Source organism: Lutra lutra, chromosome 3 (assembly GCF_902655055.1).
Source record: "Lutra lutra chromosome 3, mLutLut1.2, whole genome shotgun sequence".
NCBI lineage: Eukaryota > Metazoa > Chordata > Mammalia > Carnivora > Mustelidae > Lutra > Lutra lutra.
In genome coordinates, this window is record NC_062280.1 from 149851988 (window position 1) to 149866858 (window position 14871).

Genomic DNA, 14871 nt, shown 5'->3' on the forward strand with positions numbered 1-14871 from the left:
TAGGTGGAGAGTGGTAGAGCAAACCTGGTTCTTACAGATGCCCAAATATCTAGGCTGGAAGTCAAAGAGGGGAATTGTACCCATCACCTCTTTTGTTCTTAAGTCTCCTAGAGACCTTAATTTCCAACAGAAGTTTTGAGATTAGTAAATAAATCTCCTTTCTGTATACACCAAGTATTTTTCAAACTATTGCTTTTATGCTTCATCTCAACAAAGCTGTTTTTTGTGCTGTCTCTTTAAGGGTGGGATCTCAGTTTCCAGTGGCCCTCTAGGTCTGCAAGAGTTCCAGGTTTTAAACCCCCTGATTGTAAGAACTTGAGAAATTAAACCCCTATGTTTTAAGAATCTCAGTATAACAGGAACTTGTTTTCCCAGTGTGGGTCCCTGATACCAGAGTGCCATGTGTCGGATCTGCTCTTCTTCCTTCTCTGTACCTATGGTGTTCCTCCCGCCCTTGCACAGTGTTGTGGATCAGTTGTATTCCTGACCACATTTCCACCCTTCCTACCCTTTTCTATGTGGCCTGTTCTCTATGTTCAGCTGTGAAGAGTCTGTTCTACTGGTCTTTGATTTGTTTTCTGGTTTATTTACACTGATGTAGGAGTTTTCTAGGTTTATCCTAGACCAAAGTGAGTTTAGGATCCTCCTACTCCACCATCATCCCTAGAATTCTCATATCTTGGTTTTGTATTTGTTGGCAAGCACGGACTTCTGTAGTTGACAGTCAGTGAAAATAAGAAAAAAGAGAGAAGTAAAGGGTGTGTAAGATTAGTAGAAAATGGGTTATAGTGAGAAAGAGAAAAAAGGTTAGGGAAGATTCTCAGAGATTACCACTAACCCTCTTCCAAAGAAGCACATTAGCCCTCTTCAGAAGGTCCAGATAACTACAAACATGCCATTCCCATGGATAGAAATGATTCATTAAGACTTGGATGATGTTAGAGTTGGGTAATGCCATCTCAATGACTAGTGCATGGAAAAATTACTTATTAGTTGTAAGTTTATGAATATTTCACTAATATGAATATACTTTCCTTTTCCATAACATTCTCTATAGTATCCATAATTAAGCATTAATAATTTAAATTGGTCTTTGTGGTCTTTGAGGATTTCCAATTATAGTGTAAGGAACTTTGCAGAACATTACCATTACTATTCTTTCATCGGTAAGTTGTTAATCAAAGAACATACAAATGATTCATTTTTAAGTACCAAATGCATTTTAAATAAATACACTAGCAAAATGTCTACTTGTGTGTTGCTTGGGACCATCTGGGCAAGATACTGCTGAAAGATCTTAGCCTTTTGTGATTTTGAAAGTGTTCTTGTTTTCCAAGTGACATCCCTCCTACTAGGCACTTTCTCTTGCATTCTGCATATTAACCCCCTAATGTAACATCCTCTACCTGACTTCTATCTCACCCTTCAAAGGGATTTTTCTTGACCTTCCCAAGCTAGTCATGTGTGAACCATGTCTTCCTACTTAGTACTTTCCTGATACTTGTCACATTGATTTCTACTTGTTTATTCTTTTCCTTCCATTAAATTATGAGTCCCAGAACAAAAACTCTTTTTTGTTTCAGTAGCCAAGTACTTATGCTTGGTACATGGTAGGCACTCAACAAAAATTTGGAGGGACAAACAAATGGTAACTTTCTACTGTACTGTGTAAGTGTTATAGCCCAGAAGCTATAAGAAAGCATTTTTCCCCTTAGTGATAGTTAATATCCTATTCTCTCACCTTCATATCTAATTAATTCATGTTTGCGTTCAACACACAATTGGAGGGCGCCTGGATGGCTCAGTGGGTTAAGCCGCTGCCTTCGGCTCAGGTCATGATCTCAGGGTCCTGGGATCGAGTCCCGCATCGGGCTCTCTGCTCAGCAGGGAGCCTGCTTCCCTTCCTCTCTCTCTGCCTGCCTCTCTGCCTACTGTGATCTCTGTCTGTCAAATAAATAAATAAAATCTTAAAAAAAAAAACAAAAGAAAAACACACACAATTGGAAATAATATATAGGCATTATACACACCATCGTCTATAGTGGTAGTATTTCTAATTTTAGACAAAGAAAACTGGAGTTCATTAGTGTCATTATCAGCTATGGTACTTTGGGTAGAGCACTGAGGCATTCTGAGCTTATGTTTCGCATCTATCAGTAGCACAATAATAGTATTCTCCATGGTGGTTCTGAAGATGGAAAAGATAATTCTAATAATGGTTTTAAATCTCATCATGAAATATAAACCATCATGATCATTACATTTCTGTTCATATTCAACCCTAAGTATCACCAAGTAAAACATCGTTAAAAGCCTCAAGGAGCAGGACCTCTCTTGGAATTTATATGGAATATTATTACCAATAATTACCTATTTGCCCTTCACTGTTGTTTTAACTGTTCTATTGGATATCATAAATGCTGCAACAGCTACACATTTCCATAGTATTATCTATTTCTGTGTTTGGTTCTGAACTTCTAATAACAAATGTAGAATTAAGGTTTAAAATAATTTTCTAACTAAACAGAGCTCAGGGATTAATCATGGTTCTTTAGTTTTTAATGAGAATGATTGGTCTTTAGATAGAGATGTGTTAAATGATCAGTTTACAAAGAACATATTTACCAGGGATTGGATATGCACACCAGGCTTCTTTTCTAGGTATTCACTTTGCCAGCAGAATAATGATTCTGTCTTTCTCTTGCTTGAAGGAATATGGCTATGCTTCTAGCAGATTCATGCTGTTTAACTCTGCATATCTACTATCTGTGAAAGACAGTTTGGTCTCCAGAATGTTAATGCACATTTACAATGTTTGCAGGAGCTTGCAGTGCAGAAGTGAATCTTTAAAGAGACTTACTGCCACATTCACCACCCATCCTATTTAATAAAATGGTACAGTGAAGTTGTTATAAAAGTCACATTTGTTCTTCAAATCATAAGAAAAACATCACATTTCTAAAATCAGATGGTTTAAGTAGCAAAAGGAATTGCCTAGGTCATACACATAGATCTAATAGAAAACTGTACCATACTCAGGTGTGTAAAAATTTTTTTCAGCTAATGTTCTTAATTTTTATTGGCAATACTTGGAAAGGAGATAGCAAAGGAGATCTTTTCAGATAGGGAGGTCAAATCTCATAGTAGGACAGAATTTTTTATCTCCAAATATACCAATAACATGGTCACAGTTTAACCCTGGTTAAAAGTAACAAAAGTTTTAGATTTTTTCCTTGGATATGAGTCTTGCAGCTATTCATATATTATAAATTGCAAAGGAATGGAGTTGGAACTGGGGAGGAAGTAAGAGAGTGGAAAAGGGTAATATATTGGTCCAAGACATAGGAGATTGAGTAATGATAAGGCCCTTGAAAGGACACTGTCACTGGGAGCAGCCTTTTAATAGTGCATCTTCCATGTGGAAGACTGACTAACTTTCTTTTCTTTCTTTTCTTTTCTTTTCTTTTCTTTTCTTTTCTTTTCTTTCTTTCTTTCTTTCTTTCTTTCTTTCTTCCTTTCTTCCTTTCTTCCTTTCCTTCTTTCCTTCTGATTAGCAATAATGTATTATTTGCTTTGGGGGTACAGGTCTGTGAATCATCAGATTTACATATTCACAGCATTCACCATAGCACATACCCTTCCCAATGTCCATCACCCAGCCACTCTATCCCCCTGCCCCTACAACCTTCAGTTTGTTTCCTGAGATTAAGCATCTCTTATGGTTTGTCTTCCTCCCCGGTCCCATCTTGTTCCTTTTTTTCCCCTCCCTACCCCACATGATCCCCCACCCTGCCTCTCAAATTGCTCATATCAGAGAGATCATATGATAATTGTCTTTCTCTGATTGACTTATTTCACTTAGCATAATACCCTTTAGTTCCATCCACGTCATTGCAAATGGCAAGATTTGAGGGGAGGGCTTTGATGGCTGCATAGTATTCCAATATATAGCACATCTTCTATATCCATTCATCTGTTGATGGGCATCTAGGTTATTTCCATAGTTTGGCTATTGTGGATATTGCTGCTGTAAACATTTGGGTGCACATGCCCTTTTGGATCTCTACATGTATATCTTTAGGGTAAATATCAAGTAGTGCGATTGCTAGGTCATAGGGTAGCCTAATTTTCAACTTTTTGAGGAATATCCATACTGTTTTCCAGAGTGGCTACACCAGCTTGCTTTCCCACCAACAGTGTAGGAGGGTTCCCCTTTCTCTGCATCCTTGCCAACATCTGTTATTTCCTGACTTGTTAATTTTGGTCATTCTGACTGGTGTGAGGTGGTATCTCACTGTGGTTTTGATTTGTATTTCTCTGATGCTGAGTGATGTGGAGCACTTTTTCATGTGTCTGTTGGCCATCTGGATGTCTTCTTTGCAGAAATGTCTTTTCATGTCTTCTGCCCATTTCTTAATTGGATTATTTGTTCTTTGGGTGTTGAGATTAAGTTCTTTATTGATTTTGGATACTAGCCCTTTGTCTGATATGTCATTCGCAAATAGCTTCTCCCATTCTTTTGGTTGTGTTTTGGTTCTGTTGACTGTTTCTTTTGCTGTCCATGTGGAAGTCTTTCCAAAACACATATTGTCCCTGAGAAAAAAGGCCAATTCCAAACTTTTCTTTTTCTTTTATTTATTTATTTATTTTTTTATTTTATAAACATATATTTTTATCCCCAGGGGTACAGGCCTGCGAATCGCCAGGTTTACAAACTTCACAGCACTCACCATAGCACATACCCTCCCCAATATCCATAACCCCACCCCCCCTCCCAACCCCCCTCCCCCCATCAACCCTCAGTTTGTTTTGTGAGATTAAGAGTCACTTGTGGTTTCTCTCCCTCCCAATCCCAACTTGTTTCATTTATTCTTCTCCTACCCCCTCAACCCCCCATGTTGCAATTCCTCTCCCTCATATCGGAGATCATATGATAGTTGTCTTTCTCCGATTGACTTATTTCGCTAAGCATGATACCCTCTAGTTCCATCCACGTCATCGCAAATGGCAAGATTTCATTTCTTTTGATGGCTGCATAGTATTCCATTGTGTATATATACCACATCTTCTTTATCCATCCATCTGTTGATGGACATCTAGGTTCTTTCCATAGTTTGACTATTGTAGACATTGCTGCTATAAACATTCGGGTGCACGTGCCCCTTCAGATCACTACGTTTGTATCTTTAGGGTAAATACCCAGCAGTGCAATTGCAGGGTCATAGGGTAGTTCTATTTTCAACATTTTGAGGAACCTCCATGCTGTTTTCCAGAGTGGTTGCACCAGCTTGCATTCCCACCAACAGTGTAGGAGGGTTCCCCTTTCTCCGCATCCTCGCCAGCAACTGTCATTTCCTGACTTGTTCATTTTAGCCATTCTGACTGGTGTGAGGTGATATCTCATGGTGGTTTTGATTTGTATTTCCCTGATGCCGAGTGATATGGAGCACTTTTTCATGTGTCTGTTGGCCATCTGGATGTCTTCTTTGCAGAAATGTCTGTTCATGTCCTCTGCCCATTTCTTGATTGGATTATTTGTTCTTTGGGTGTTGAGTTTGCTAAGTTCTTTATAGATTTTGGACACTAGCCCTTTATCTGATATGTCATTTGCAAATATCTTCTCCCATTCTGTCAGTTGTATTTTGGTTTTGTTAACTGTTTCCTTTGCTGTGCAAAAGCTTTTGATCTTGATGAAATCCCAATAGTTCATTTTTGCCCTTGCTTCCCTTGCCTTTGGTGATGTTCCTAGGAAGACGTTGCTGCGGCTGAGGTCGAAGAGGTTGCTGCCTGTGTTCTCCTCAAAGATTTTGATGGATTCCTTCCTCACATTGAGATCCTTCATCCATTTTGAGTCTATTTTCGTGTGTGGTGTAAGGAAATGATCCAATTTCATTTTTCTGCATGTGGCTGTCCAATTTTCCCAACACCATTTATTGAAGAGGCTGTCTTTTTTCCAGTGGACATTCTTTCCTGCTTCGTCGAAGATGAGTTGACCATAGAGTTGAGGGTCTATTTCTGGGCTCTCTATTCTGTTCCATTGATCTATGTGTCTGTTTTTGTGCCAGTACCATGCTGTCTTGATGATGACAGCTTTGTAATAGAGCTTGAAGTCCGGAATTGTGATGCCACCAACTTTGGCTTTCTTTTTCAATATTCCTTTAGCTATTCGAGGTCTTTTCTGGTTCCATATAAATTTTAGGATTATTTGTTCCATTTCTTTGAAAAAAATGGATGGTACTTTGATAGGAATTGCATTAAATCTGTAGATTGCTTTAGGTAGCATAGACATTTTCACAATATTTATTCTTCCAATCCAGGAGCATGGAACATTTTTCCATTTCTTTGTGTCTTCCTCAATTTCTTTCATGAGTACTTTATAGTTTTCTGTGTATACATTCTTAGTCTCTTTGGTTAGGTTTATTCCTAGGTATCTTATAGTTTTGGGTGCAATTGTAAATGGGATGGACTCCTTAATTTCTCTTTCTTCTGTCTTGTTGTTGGTGTAGAGAAATGCAACTGATTTCTGTGCATTGATTTTATATCCTGACACTTTACTGAATTCCTGTACAAGTTCTAGCAGTTTTGGAGTCGAGTCTTTTGGGTTTTCCACATATAGTATCATATCATCTGCAAAGAGTGATAGTTTGACTTCTTCTCTGCCAATTTGGATGCCTTTAATTTCCTTTTGTTGTCTGATTGCTGAGGCTAGGACTTCTAGTACTATGTTGAATAGCAGTGGTGATAACGGACATCCCTGCCGTGTTCCTGACCTTAGCAGAAAAGCTTTCAGTTTTTCTCCATTGAGAATGATATTTGCGGTGGGTTTTTCATAGATGGCTTTGATAATATTGAGGTATGTGCCCTCTATCCCTACACTTTGAAGAGTTTTGATCAGGAAGGGATGCTGTACTTTGTCAAATGCTTTTTCAGCATCTATGGAGAGTATCATATGGTTCTTGTTCTTTCTTTTATTAATGTGTTGTATCACATTGATTGATTTGCGGATGTTGAAGCAACCTTGCAGCCCTGGAATAAATCCCACTTGGTCGTGGTGAATAATCCTTTTAATGTACTGTTGAATCCTATTGGCTAGTATTTTGGCGAGAATTTTTGCATCTGTGTTCATCAAGGATATTGGTCTGTAGTTCTCTTTTTTGATGGGATCCTTGTCTGGTTTTGGGATCAAGGTGATGCTGGCCTCATAAAATGAGTTTGGAAGTTTTCCTTCCATTTCTATTTTTTGGAACAGTTTCAGGAGAATAGGAATTAGTTCTTCTTTCAATGTTTGGTACAATTCCCCCGGGAAGCCATCTGGCCCTGGGCTTTTGTTTGTTTGGAGATTTTTGATGACTGTTTCAATCTCCTTACTGGTTATGGGTCTGTTCAGGCTTTCTATTTCTTCCTGGTTCAGTTGTGGTAGTTTATATGTCTCTAGGAATGCATCCATTTCTTCCAGATTGTCAAATTTGTTGGCGTAGAGTTGCTCATAGTATGTCCTTATAATGATCTGTATTTCTTTGGTGTTCGTTGTGATCTCTCCTCTTTCATTCATGATTTTATTTATTTGGGTCCTTTCTCTTTTCTTTTTGATAAGTCTGGCCAGGGGTTTATCAATCTTATTAATTCTTTCAAAGAACCAGCTCCTAGTTTCGTTGATTTGTTCTATTGTTTTTTTGGTTTCTATTTCATTGATTTCTGCTCTGATCTTTATGATTTCTCTTCTCCTGCTGGGTTTAGGGTTTCTTTCTTGTTCTTTCTCCAGCTCCTTTAGGTGTAGGGTTAGGTTGTGTACCTGAGACCTTTCTTGTTTCTTGAGAAAGGCTTGTACCTCTATATATTTTCTTCTCAGGACTGCCTTTGTTGTGTCCCACAGATTCTGAACCGTTGTGTTTTCATTATCATTTGTTTCCATAAATTTTTTCAATTCTTCTTTAATTTCCTGGTTGACCCATTCATTCTTTAGAAGGATGCTGTTTAGTCTCCATGTATTTGGGTTCTTTCCAAATTTCCTCTTGTGATTGAGTTCTAGCTTCAGAGCATTGTGGTCTGAAAATATGCAGGGAATGATCCCAATCTTTTGATACCGGTTGAGACTTGATTTAGGACCAAGAATGTGATCTATTCTGGAGAATGTTCCATGTGCACTAGAGAAGAATGTGTATTCTGTTGCTTTGGGATGAAATGTTCTGAATATATCTGTGATGTCCATCTGGTCCAGTGTGTCATTTAAGGCCTTGATTTCCTTGTTGATCTTTTGCTTGGATGATCTGTCCATTTCAGTGAGGGGAGTGTTAAAATCCCCTACTATTATTGTATTATTGTCAATGTGTTTCTTTGATTTTGTTATTAATTGGTTTATATAGTTGGCTACTCCCACGTTAGGGGCATAGATATTTAAAATTGTTAGATCTTCTTGTTGGACAGTTCCTTTGAGTATGATATAGTGTCCTTCCTCATCTCTTATTATAGTCTTTGGCTTAAAATCTAATTGATCTGCTATAAGGATTGCCACTCCTGCTTTCTTCTGATGTCCATTAGCATGGTAAATTCTTTTCCACCCCCTCACTTTAAACCTGGAGGTGTCTTCGGGTTTAAGATGAGTTTCTTGTAGGCAACATATAGATGGGTTTTGTTTTTTTATCCATTCTGATACCCTGTGTCTTTTGATTGGGGCATTTAGCCCATTAACATTCAGGGTAAGTATTGAGAGATATGAATTTAGTGCCATTGTATTGCCTGTAAGGTGACTGTTATTGTATATTGTCTCTGTTTCTTTCTGATCTACTACTTTTAGGGTCTCTCTTTGCTTAGAGGACCCCTTTCAATATTTCCTGTAGAGCTGGTTTGGTATTTGCAAATTCTTTCAGTTTTTGTTTGTCCTGGAAGCTTTTAATCTCTCCGTCTATTTCCAATGATAGCCTAGCTGGATATAGTATTCTTGGCTGCATGTTTTTCTCATTTAGTACTCTGAATATATCATGCCAGCTGTTTCTGGCCTGCCAGGTCTCTGTGGATAAGTCTGCTCCCAATCTAATATTTTTACCATTGTACGTTACAGACTTCTTTTCCCGGGCTGCTTTCAGGATCTTTTCTTTGTCACTAAGACTTGTCAATTTTACTATTAGGTGACGGGGTGTGGACCTATTCTTATTGATTTTGAGGGGGGTTCTCTGAACGTCCTGGATTTTGATGCTTGTTCCCTTTGCCATATTGGGGAAATTCTCTCCAATAATTCTCTCCAACCTACCTTCTGCTCCCCTCTCTGTTTCCTCTTCTTCTGGAATCCCAATTATTCTAATGTTGTGTCATCTTATGGTGTCACTTATCTCTCGAATTCTCCCCTCATGGTCCAGTAGCTGTTTGTCCCTCTTTTGCTCAGCTTCTTTATTCTCTGTCATTTGGTCTTCTATATCGCTAATTCTTTCTTCTGCCTCATTTATCCTAGCAGTGAGAGCCTCCATTTTTTATTGCACCTCATTAATAGCTTTTTTTATTTCAACTTGGTTAGATTTTAGTTCTTTTATTTCTCCAGAAAGGGCTTTGATATCTCCCGAGAGGGTTGCTTTAATATCTTCCATGCCTTTTTCAAGCCTGGCTAGAACCTTTAGAATTGTCATTCTGAACTCTATATCTGTCATATTACCAATGTCTGTATTGATTAGGTCCCTAGCCTTTGGTACTGCTTCTTCTTCTTTTTTTTGTTGTGAATTTTTCTGCCTTGTCATTTTGTCCAGATAAGAGTATATAAAGGAGCAATAAAATACTAAAAGGGTGGCAACAACCCCAGGAAAATATGCTTTAGCCAAACCAGAAGAGATCCCAAATCGTGAGAGGGGAGATAGGGGATAAAAAGGGGTTCAGAAAGAAAAAAGAAAAAAAAAAAGAAACTATTATAAAAAGAAAGCCGATAAAGAAAAAATATAAAAAGAGGAAAAAAAGGGGCGCCTGGGTGGCTCAGTGGGTTAAGCCGCTGCCTTCGGCTCAGGTCATGATCTCGGAGTCCTGGGATTGAGTCCTGCATCGGGCTCTCTGCTCAGCAGGGAGCCTGCTTCCTCCTGTCTCTCTGCCTGCTTGTGATCTCTCTCTGTCAAATAAATAAATAAATAAAATCTTTAAAAAAAATAAAAATAAAAAAAAATAAAAAATAAATAAAAAGGAAAAATATATATATATATTAGATACACTATTTAAAAAACGTTAAAAAAGAAAATGGTAAAAGTTAAAAAAAATTAGCAGAAGAAGAGAAAATGAAAAAAAAATTGAAAAAGAAAAAAAAATTAAATTAACTGCAAGGCTAAAAAATCATGGGGAGAAAGCCATGAGTTCCGTGCTTTGCTTTCTTCTCCTCTGGAATTCTGCCGCTCTCCTTGGTATTGAAACTGCACTCCTTGGTAGGTGAACTTGGTCCTCGCTGGGTTTCTCGTTGATCTTCTGGGGGAGGGGCCTGTTGTAGTGATTCTCAAGGGTCTTTGCCCCAGGCGGAGTTGCACTGCCCTTACCCGGGGCCGGGCTGAGTAATTCGCTCGGGTTTGCTGGGTTTGCTTTCGGGAGCTTTTGTTCCCTGAGCGCTTTCCGTAGAGCTCCGGAGGGCGGGAATGAAGATGGCGGCCTCCCGGTGTCCGGCCCGGAGGAGCCGAGAGCCCGGGGCCCCACTCCTCACTGCGCCCTCAGAGAACAGCGCCCAATGACTCCCGTCACCATGCCTCCGGCCGCGCTCCGAGCTGACCGAGCCTGCGACCGGTTCAAGGCAACCCCGAGCTGAGAGTCACTCCTCGGCTCTGTCTCTGTAGCCGGCTTCCCCATTCTACTACGGGTAAGCTCTGCGACACTCAGACACCCCCGATCCTTCTGCGACCCTGCGGGACCTGAGGCCGCGCTGACCCCGCCTGGGCTTCACCCCAGTTAAGCCTCTGGAGCGATGTCCCTCAGCGGAACAGGCTTTTAAAAGTCCTGATTTTGTGCTCCGTTGCTCCGCCGCTTGCCGGGAGCCGGCCCCTCCTCCGGCGGTCTATCTTCCCATCGCTTTGGATTCACTTCTCCGCCAGTCCTACCTTTCAGATAGTGGTTGATTTTCTGTTTCTAGAATTGCTGTTCTTCTTCTCTTCAATCTCCCGTTGGATTTGTAGGTGTTTGCAATCTTTAGATAAGCTATTTAGTTGATCTCCAGCTACCCGAAGTAGTCTCAGCCTGCTACTTCTCCGCCATCTTGACTCCTCCCCCTCCAACCTTTTCTTTCCAAGTTTCTAGAAAAACCTTCTAAGCAACAGTCAATTTGGATGTGTGAAAAGAGCTGCTAACAAATAAAACTTTTTTTCCATTCTGAATGTTCTATAATTGGAAATGCAATGAGTAAAATAAGTTATGGCAGTAAAAATATGGTCATTGAGTCAGGGGAGGGGTAACTTTATAAAAGGTGCTTAGGAAAGGCCTATTTGAAAATATGACAGTGGAATCTAAAAAGATGAATAGGAGAAAGCCCTATAGATAGGCTGTGTAAAGGTCCTGAGAGTACAAATAATTTGCTCTGGATTTGGAATATAGTGAGAGGAAGGACAGAAGTGATGAGGTAGAAGCCTGATCTCTAGGGCTTTAAAGCTATTATAACCAGTTAATTAAGAACTCTGAAAGCATAATGAATAAACATAAAACTTTTATTTAAATCTGTCACTAGTTTGAACCATGTTCTGGAAAATCCATTTCTTTCTATTCCTAAGAGTTTTCTTTCTGGTCATATTTTAGTAAAAAACGCCCAATCTACATTAAAACTTTCAGTCATACAAAGAAATGGAAAGACGTTCTGTGCTCATGGATTAGAAGAATAACTATTGTTAAAATGTCTATACTACCCAAAGCAATCTACATATATAATGCAATCTCTATCAAAATACCAACAGCATTTTTTCACAAAGCTGAAACAAACAATCCTAAAATTTGTATCAAACCACAAAAGGCCCTGAATAGCCAAACCAATCTTGAAAAAGAAAAACAAAGCTGGAGACAACACTACTGTGGACTTCAAGTTACATTATAAAGCTGTAGTAATCAAAACAGTATGGTACTGGCACAAAAATAGGCCCATAGATCAATAGAACAGAATAGAGAATCCAGAAGTGAACCCACAGTTATATGGTCATATGGTTATATGGTTATATGGTTAATTAATCTTCAATGAAGCAGCAAAGAATATCCAATGGAAAAGAGCTGTTCTGTTCAACAAATGGTGTTGGGAAAACAGAACAGCCAAATGCAAATGAAAGAAACTGGACCACCTTCATAGATCATATAAAAACAAACTCAAGTGGATTGAAGACCTAAATGTGAGATCTGAAACCGTAAAAACCCTAAAAGAGAACACAGGTAGTAACTTCTTTGACACTGGCCATAGCAACTTCTTTCTAGATATGTCTCCTGAGGCAAGAGAAATAAAAACAAAAATAAACTATCTGGACCACATCAGAATTAAAAGCTTTTAGTGTTATAAGCATATAATGAATCATGGAACACTACATCAAAAACTAATGAAGTACTGTATGCTAATTAACAAAATTAATAAAATGATAAAACTAAAACAAACAAAACAAAAACAAAACCAAAACAAACTTCTGCACACCAAAGGAAATAATCAACAAATCTAAAAGGCAACCTACTGAATTAGAGAAGATATTTGCAAATGACATATCTGATAAAGGGTTAGTACAAGATATATAAAAACTTATAAAACTCCACATTCAAAAAATGAATAATCCAATTTAAAAAATGGGCAGAAGACATGAATAGACATTTTTCCTAAGAAGGCATCCAGATGATACATGAAAAGATGTTCAACATCACTAATCATTAGGGAAATGCAAATCAAATCTATAATGAGATAACACCTCACACCTGTCAGAATGTCTAAAATCAACAACACAAGAAACAACAGGTGTGGCCTAGGATATGGAAAAAGGGGAATCCTCATGCACTGTTAGTAGGAATGCAAACTGGTACAGCCACTGTGGAAAACAGTATTGAGGTTCCTCAAAAATTGAAAAATAGAACTACCTTATGTCTTAACAATTGCAATATAGGTATTTATTCCAAAGAATACAAAAATACTATCCCAAAGGGATACATGCACCCCAGTGTTTATAACAGCATTATCTACAATAGCCAAGCTATGGAAACAGCCCAAGTGTCCATCAACTGATGAATGGATAAAAAAAAAACAAAACACATATAAACACAATGGAATATGACTCAGCCATAAAAAAGAATGAAATCTTGCTCTTTGCAAGGACATGGATGCAGCTAGAGAGTATAATGTTAAGTGAAATCAGTCACAGACAACAACCATATGATTTCACTCATATGTGGAATTTAAGAAATAAAACAAATGAGCAAAGGGGAGCAGGGCGAGTCAAACCAAGAAATAGGAGGTGGGTGAGGGATGGGTGACATTGGTGATGGAGATTAAGGAAGTGCACTTGCCATGAGTACAGTGATATAGGGAAGTGTTGAATCACTATATTGTACACCTGAAACTAATATTACACTACATGTTAACTAACTGGAATGTAAATAGAAACTTAAAAAAATAATATTTTTCAGTTGTATATTTGAACCACATGTTTCAAAGTTCTAGCCCTTCTTACTTCCGATGGTAGGGTGTAAGTCCTTCTCAATGTTGAGAGTAGGGAGATAGAGGAATAAGGACAAATGGTCCTTACTTTATTGCTGCATTTGGTTTTTAGGCCTCTTCCTGCCAACTTTCACTGTGTCTCTGACCTACACAGCTGGCTATCAGCTTCTGTGTGGCAGGCACTCATCCGCTGGCTCCTGCATAGCATGTGTGACAATTCTTTGGAGGCCCTTCAGGTTCAGGAGTTCTGACTCCTGCTCAGTTGCCTTTTACCACCCACACTGGCAGTCTATCTCCCAGAAGATAGGCATGCAGGCTCCTAGACTTCCAGCCAGCCTCACTCTGGTTATTTTCTCTACTGAGAAAGGCACAGAGGAAGGTCAGCAAGTTCACTGCCTAAACAGAAATCTACTTGGGAAACAGAATGCCAGTGCCTCTTTGTGGCAGCAACATCAGTGATTATCTTGCAGTCTCTCTATCATCTCTTTGGGGAGATGAATGCCTCTCCCAGCAAGCAGAGCACTGTCTATAAGGCCAATGATATTGGCAACCATTTTGCTTTCCTTAGCCTTCTAAGTATATACATTGGGGAGAAAATGGGAAAGTGGTGGCTGTTTTTGCATTTTGTGGCTCTGACAAAACTCAAAATAAACCAATAAAGTTTAGTAATATTCAATTATACTTGAAAAATAATAGATTGACTATAGCATAGCAGTTAGGAATATTATGGGTTTTGGAATAATTGGCCCATGTTCAAATCCTGGCTGCTGGATTTGCTAGATGTCTACTCTTATATAAGCTAAATTTTCAGTGCTTTAAACTCTAACTTTTAAATATGGGGAAAATAATTATACTGACCTTACAGGGTTATTTAAAAATGTAGGTGGATTAATCCCTCTAAACCATATACAAGAGTGAGGATATAAAGTAAGGACTCAATGAGTATTTGTCCTTAGTGAGTACTTTTATTAAGTACTCTCGTTAATAATAATTTTATGTAATCACTCTGACTACTAAATGGAACAGACTGGACAAAGGACAGCATGACAAGGATGGAAGTGGAGAGATCTTTAAAGCATCAGTTAATGGAAACTTAAGTGAAATCTTACAGAAATCTGGAATAGAGTGGTACAGGTTGAGGTAGTGAAGTAATCATTTTCATTATGTGTTTCTAGGTATAGCTTTCAGGACTTGTTGAGGAATCTTTTATGGGGCTTGAAGAAAGGAATCAAGGATGGCTCTGACATTTTCAG